Genomic DNA, 6,000 nt, shown 5'->3' on the forward strand with positions numbered 1-6,000 from the left:
GGTTGATGCTTGCCCCAAGATCACATAAAGCTGTCTTGGTGCAATTGCCCTCTAATATGCATGGTATCATAAAGCTCCCGGAATCTTTAAGCTTTTCTGGGAAGCTTTTCAGAATGATTGCACTACATTCTTCAGTGAGGAGAACTCTTTCAGTTTCTCTCCAATCCTTCTTATGACTCAAGATCTCTTTCATGAACTTGGCATAAGAGGGTATTTGCTCAAGTGCCTCTGCAAACGAAACCTTTATTTCAAGAGTCCTGAGATAGTCTGCAAAGCGGGCAAATTGCTTATCCTGCTCCTCTTTGCGGAGTTTTTGAGGATAAGGCATCTTAGCTTTGTATTCCTCAACCGTAGTTGCTGCAGGTTTATTTCCTGCAGAGGTGGTTGGAGAAGCCTTTTTAGAGGGGTTGTTATCAGCACTTGTGTGTGTCTGATCCCTCACTGGCATTTGAATGCCAGGGTTAGAAGCTGGATTGGCGTTGGACGCCAACTCCTTACTTGTTTCTGGCATTTGAACGCCAGAACTGAGCTTCCATTGGGAGTTTGACGCCAACTCCCTACCTGTTTCTGGCGTTTGAATGCCAGAACTGCGAATGGGTTGGGTGTTTAACACCAGCTTTGCATTCTTTTCTGGCGGTTGAACGCCAGAGTTATTCCTCTCTGGGCTCTCACTGTCCTCAAAGGGATTTTGGATAATATTTTGCTCATCCTCTGTTAGTTGTTCTTTTCTTGGTTTTCTACTGCTCTGAAGTGAGGTATTTAATGTTTTTCCACTTCTTAATTGAACTGCCTGGCATTCTTCTGTTATCTGCCTTGATATCTGCTGTTTTATCTGATTCAATTGTGCTTCCATATTTTTATTATCATTTTTAGTGTCTTGTAGCATCAGTGGATAGGAGGGCCTAAAGGAATAAAATCCTGGTCTAAGCGGCTAAACCAAGCTGTCCCTAACCATGTGCTTGTGGCGTGTAGGTGTCAAGTGAAAACTTGAGACTGAGCGGTTAAAGTCAAGGTCCAAAGCAAAAAAAGAGTGTGCTTAAGAACCCTGGACACCTCTAATTGGGGACTCTAGCAAAGCTGAGTCACAATCTGAAAAGGTTCACCCAATTATGTGTCTGTGGCATTTATGTATCCGGTGGTAATACTGGAAAACAAAGTGCTTAGGGCCACGGCCAAGACTCATAAAGAAGCTGTGTTCAAGAATCATCATACTGAACTAGGAGAGTCAATAACACTATTCGAAATCTGAAGTCCCTAAAGATGCCAATCATTCTAAACTTCAATGGATAAAGTGAGATGCCAAAACTATTCAAGAGGCAAAAGGCTATAAGTCCCGCTCATATGATTGAAGCTCTGTTTCATTGATAGTTTGGAATTTGTAGTATATTCTCTTCTTTTTATCCTATTTGATTTTTAGTTGCTTGGGGACAAGCAACAATTTAAGTTTGGTGTTGTGATGAGCGGATAATTTATACGCTTTTTGGCATTGTTTTTAGTATATTTTTAGTAGGATCTAGTTACTTTTAGGGATGTTTTCATAAGTTTTTATGTTAAATTCACATTTCTGGACTTTACTATGAGTTTGTATGTTTTTCTGTGATTTCAGGTATTTTCTGGCTGAAATTGAGGGACTTGAGCAGAAATCAGATTCAGAGGTTGAAGAAGGACTGCTGATGCTGTTGGATTCTGACCTCCCTGCACTCAAAGTGGATTTTCTGGAGCTACAGAACTCGAAATGGCGCGCTTCCAATTGCGTGGGAAAGTAGACATCTAGGGCTTTCCAGAAATATATAATAGTCCATACTTTGGCCAAGAATAGATGACGTAAACTGGCGTTCAACGCCAGCCTTCTGCTCAAATCTGGCGTCCAGCGCCAGAAAAGGATCCAAAACCAGAGTTGAACGCCCAAACTGGCACAGAAACTGGCGTTCAACTCCACAAATGGCCTCTGCACGTGCAACACTTAAGCTCAGCCCAAACACACACCAAGTGGGCCTCGGAAGTGGATTTATGCATCAATTACTTACTCATGTAAACCCTAGTGACTAGTTTATTATAAATAGGACCTTTACTAGTCTTTTTGACCATCTTTGGTCTCAGTTTTATTCCATTGTTCATCTTAGGAGACTATTGATCTCGTTTAGGGGGCTGGCCATCTCGGCCATGCCTGGACCTTCACTTATGTATTTTCATACGGTAGAGTTTCTACACTCCATAGATTAAGGTGTGGAGCTCTGCTGTTCCTCAAAGATTAATGCAAAGTACTACTGTTTTCTATTTAATTCCTCTTATTTCTCTTCTAAGATATCCATTCGCACTCAAGAACATGATGAAGGTGATGATTATGTGTGACGCTCATCACCATTCTCCCCTATGAACGCGTGCCTGACAAACACTTCTGTTCTACATGAATTAAGCTAGAATGAGTATCTCTTAGATCTCCTAACCAGAATCTTCATGGCGTAAGCTAGAATGATGGCGGCATTCAAGAGAATCCGGAAGGTCTAAACCTTGTCTGTGGTATTCTGAGTAGGATTCAATGATTGAATGACTGTGACGAGCTCCTAACTCGCGATTGCAGGGTGTTAGTGACAGACGCAAAAGGATAGTAAATCCTATTCCAGCATGATCGAGAACCGACAGATGAATAGCCGTGCCGTGACAGGGTGCGTGAGCATATTATTCACCGAGAGGATAAGATGAAGCCATTGACAAGGGTGATTCCTCCAGACGATTAGCCGTGTCGTGACAGGGCATTGGATCATTTTCCCGAGAGATGACCGAAAGTAGCCATTGACAGTGGTGATGTATCACATAAAGCCAGCCATGGAAAGGAGTAAGACTGATTGGATGAAGATAGCAGGAAAGCAGAGGTTCAGAGGAACGAAAAGCATCTCCATTCGCTCATCTGAAATTCCTACCAATGATTTACATAAGTATCTCTATCCCTATTTTATTATTTATTATTCGAAAACTCCATGATTATTTTATATCCACCTGACTGAGATTTACAAGGTGACCATAGCTTGCTTCATACCAACAATCTCCGTGGGATTCGACCCTTACTCACGTAAGGTATTACTTGGACGACCCAGTGCACTTGCTGGTTAGTTGTATCGAAGTTGTGACAATTATGAATTAAGATCAAAGCACCAAGCTTTGGAGCCATTACCAGGGATTGTTCGAGCCTGGACATCACAATTTCGTGCACCAAGTTTTTGGCGCCGTTGCCGGGGATTGTTCGTGTTTGGACAACTGACGGTTCATCTTGTTGCTCAGATTGGGTAACTTTCTTTTCGTTTTCTTTTCAAAAAATCTTTCAAAAATATTTTCGAAAAAAATTTCTCTTTTGTTTTCGAAAAAAAAAATATATAAAAATATTTTCAAAAATTTTATTCAAAATTTTTAAGAATGAATTCTAGTGTTTCATGAAGCATGTGAAGCCTGGCTGGCTGTAAAGCCATGTCTAAATTCTTTTGGACTGAGGCTTCCAACCATCAGCTCTTACACGACTGTAGGGTATGTCAGGCGTGTCATGTCTGAATTACATGCTGAAGCTTGGCTGGCCATTGGCCATGTCTAGTGTTTTGGACTGGAGCTTTCTTTGAAAGCTTGGCTGGCTAGTGAGCCATGTCTAATTCCTGGACTGAAGCTTTAGACTAACATGGCAAGATTCCTGGAATTCATATTAAAAATTTTGGAATCCTTATTTTCCTTTTTCAAATTAATTTTCGAGAAAAAAAAATATACAAAAAAATTAGAAAATCATAAAAATCAAAAATATTTTTCTGTTTCTTGTTTGAGTTTTGAGTCATGTTATAAGTTTGGTGTCAATTGCATGTGCATCTTGCATTTTTCGAAAATTTCATGCATTCATGGTGTTCTTCATGATCTTCAAGTTGTTCTTGGTAAGTCTTCTTGTTTGATCTTGATGATTTTTTGTTTTGTGTCTTTTCATGTTTATCATATGCATTCTTGAATTCTTAGTGTCTAAGCATTAAAGAATTCTAAGTTTGGTGTCTTGCATGTTTTCTTTGCATTAAAAATTTTTCAAAAATATGTTCTTGATGTTCACCATGACATTCAAAGTGTTCTTGGTGTTCATCTTGACATTCATAGCATTCTTGCATGCATTCATTGTTTTGATCTAAAAATTTCATGCATTGCATAATTTTCATGTTTTCATAAAAATTCAAAAAATCAAAAAAATATCTTTCCCTTTTTCTCTCATCAAATTTGAAAATTGAGTTGACTTTTTCAAAAATTTTTAAAAATCAAAGTTGTTTCTTATGAGTCAAATCAAATTTTCAATTTGAAAATCTTATCTTTTTCAAAATCTTTTTCAAAATTCAAATCTTTTTCAAAATTCATGGTTATTTTCGAAAATTCCAACAAAATAATTTTCAAAAACCTTTTTCTTATTTTATATCATAATTTTCGAAAATAACATAATCAATTAATGTTTTGATTCAAAAATTTGAAGTTTGTTACTTGCTTGTTGAGAAAGATTCAAACTTTAAGTTCTAGAATCATATCTTGTGATTTCTTATGAATCAAGTCATTAATTGTGATTTTAAAAATCAAATCTTTTTCAAAACTAATTCTATCATATCTTTTCAAAAATATCTTCTTATCTTATCTTTTTCAAAAATATCTTTTCAAAATATCTTTCCTAACTTCCTAACTTCTTATCTTTTAAAAATTTGTTTCAACTAACTAACTAACTTTTTGTTTGTTTCTTAACTTTTTCAAAACCACCTAACTAACTCTCTCTCTCTCTAATTTTCGAAAATATCTCCCCTCTTTTTCAAAAATTTCTTTTTTTTTTACTGATTATTTTTATTTTCTATTTTTGATTTCAAAAATTTTCGAAAATTACTAACATTTTTCAAAAACCATTTTCGAAAATCACTAACTCTTTTTCAAAATAATTTTCGAAAATTATCCCTCCCCCATCTCATTCTATTTATTCATTCATATCCTAACATCTCATTTCACCTCTCTTCCATCCTCACAGATGTGTTTCTTCCTTTACATCACATTCTTTGTCTCCCCCTCTTTTTTTTCCACTCACAAAGGGATCCCTATACTGTGGTATAAAGGATCTCTATTATTATTATTATTTTTCTGTCCATTCTTCCTTGTCATATGAGCAGGAGCAAGGATAAGAACATTTTTGTGGAAGCAGATCCAGAACCTGAAAGGACTTTGAAGAGAAAATTAAGAGAAGCTAAATTACAACAATCCAGAGAAAACCTTTCAGAAATTTTCGAACAAGCAGAGGAGATGGCAGCCGAAAATAATAATAATGAAAGGAGGATGCTTGGTGACTTTAATGCACCTAATTCCAATTTACATGGAAGAAGCATCTCCATTCCTGCCATTGGAGCAAACAACTTTGAGCTGAAACCTCAATTAGTTTCTCTGATGCAGCAGAACTGCAAGTTTCATGGACTTCCATCTGAAGATCCTTTTCAGTTCTTAACTGAATTCTTGCAGATATGTGATACTGTTAAGACTAATGGAGTAGATCCTGAAGTCTACAGGCTCATGCTTTTCCCTTTTGCTGTAAGAGACAGAGCTAGATTATGGTTGGATTCTCAACCCAAAGACAGCCTGAACTCTTGGGATAAGCTGGTCACGGCTTTCTTAGCCAAGTACTTTCCTCCTCAAAAGCTGAGCAAGCTTAGAGCTGATGTTCAAACCTTCAGGCAGAAAGAAGGTGAATCCCTCTATGAAGCTTGGGAAAGATACAAACAGTTGACCAAAAAGTGTCCTTCTGACATGCTTTCAGAATGGACCATCCTGGATATATTCTATGATGGTTTATCTGAGCTATCAAAGATGTCACTGGACACTTCTGCAGGTGGATCCATTCACCTAAAGAAAACGCCTGCAGAAGCTCAAGAACTCATTGACATGGTTGCTAATAACCAGTTCATGTACACTTCTAAAAGGAATCCTGTGAGTAATGGGACGCCTATGAAGAAGGGAGTTCTT

General features: G+C 37.5%; 1 non-coding gene across 1 annotated transcript; it reads right to left on the reverse strand.

The window, feature by feature from the left end:
* Positions 1-5,682: 5,682 nt before the first annotated feature.
* On the reverse strand, positions 5,683-5,790 carry LOC148573351 (small nucleolar RNA R71). The gene has a single exon (XR_015906119.1). It is a non-coding gene; the product is annotated as a small nucleolar RNA R71 (small nucleolar RNA).
* Positions 5,791-6,000: the final 210 nt, after the last annotated feature.

Source organism: Arachis ipaensis, chromosome B2 (assembly GCF_059453495.1).
Source record: "Arachis ipaensis isolate K30076 ecotype BB chromosome B2, ASM5945349v1, whole genome shotgun sequence".
NCBI classification, from domain to species: Eukaryota; Viridiplantae; Streptophyta; class Magnoliopsida; order Fabales; family Fabaceae; genus Arachis; species Arachis ipaensis.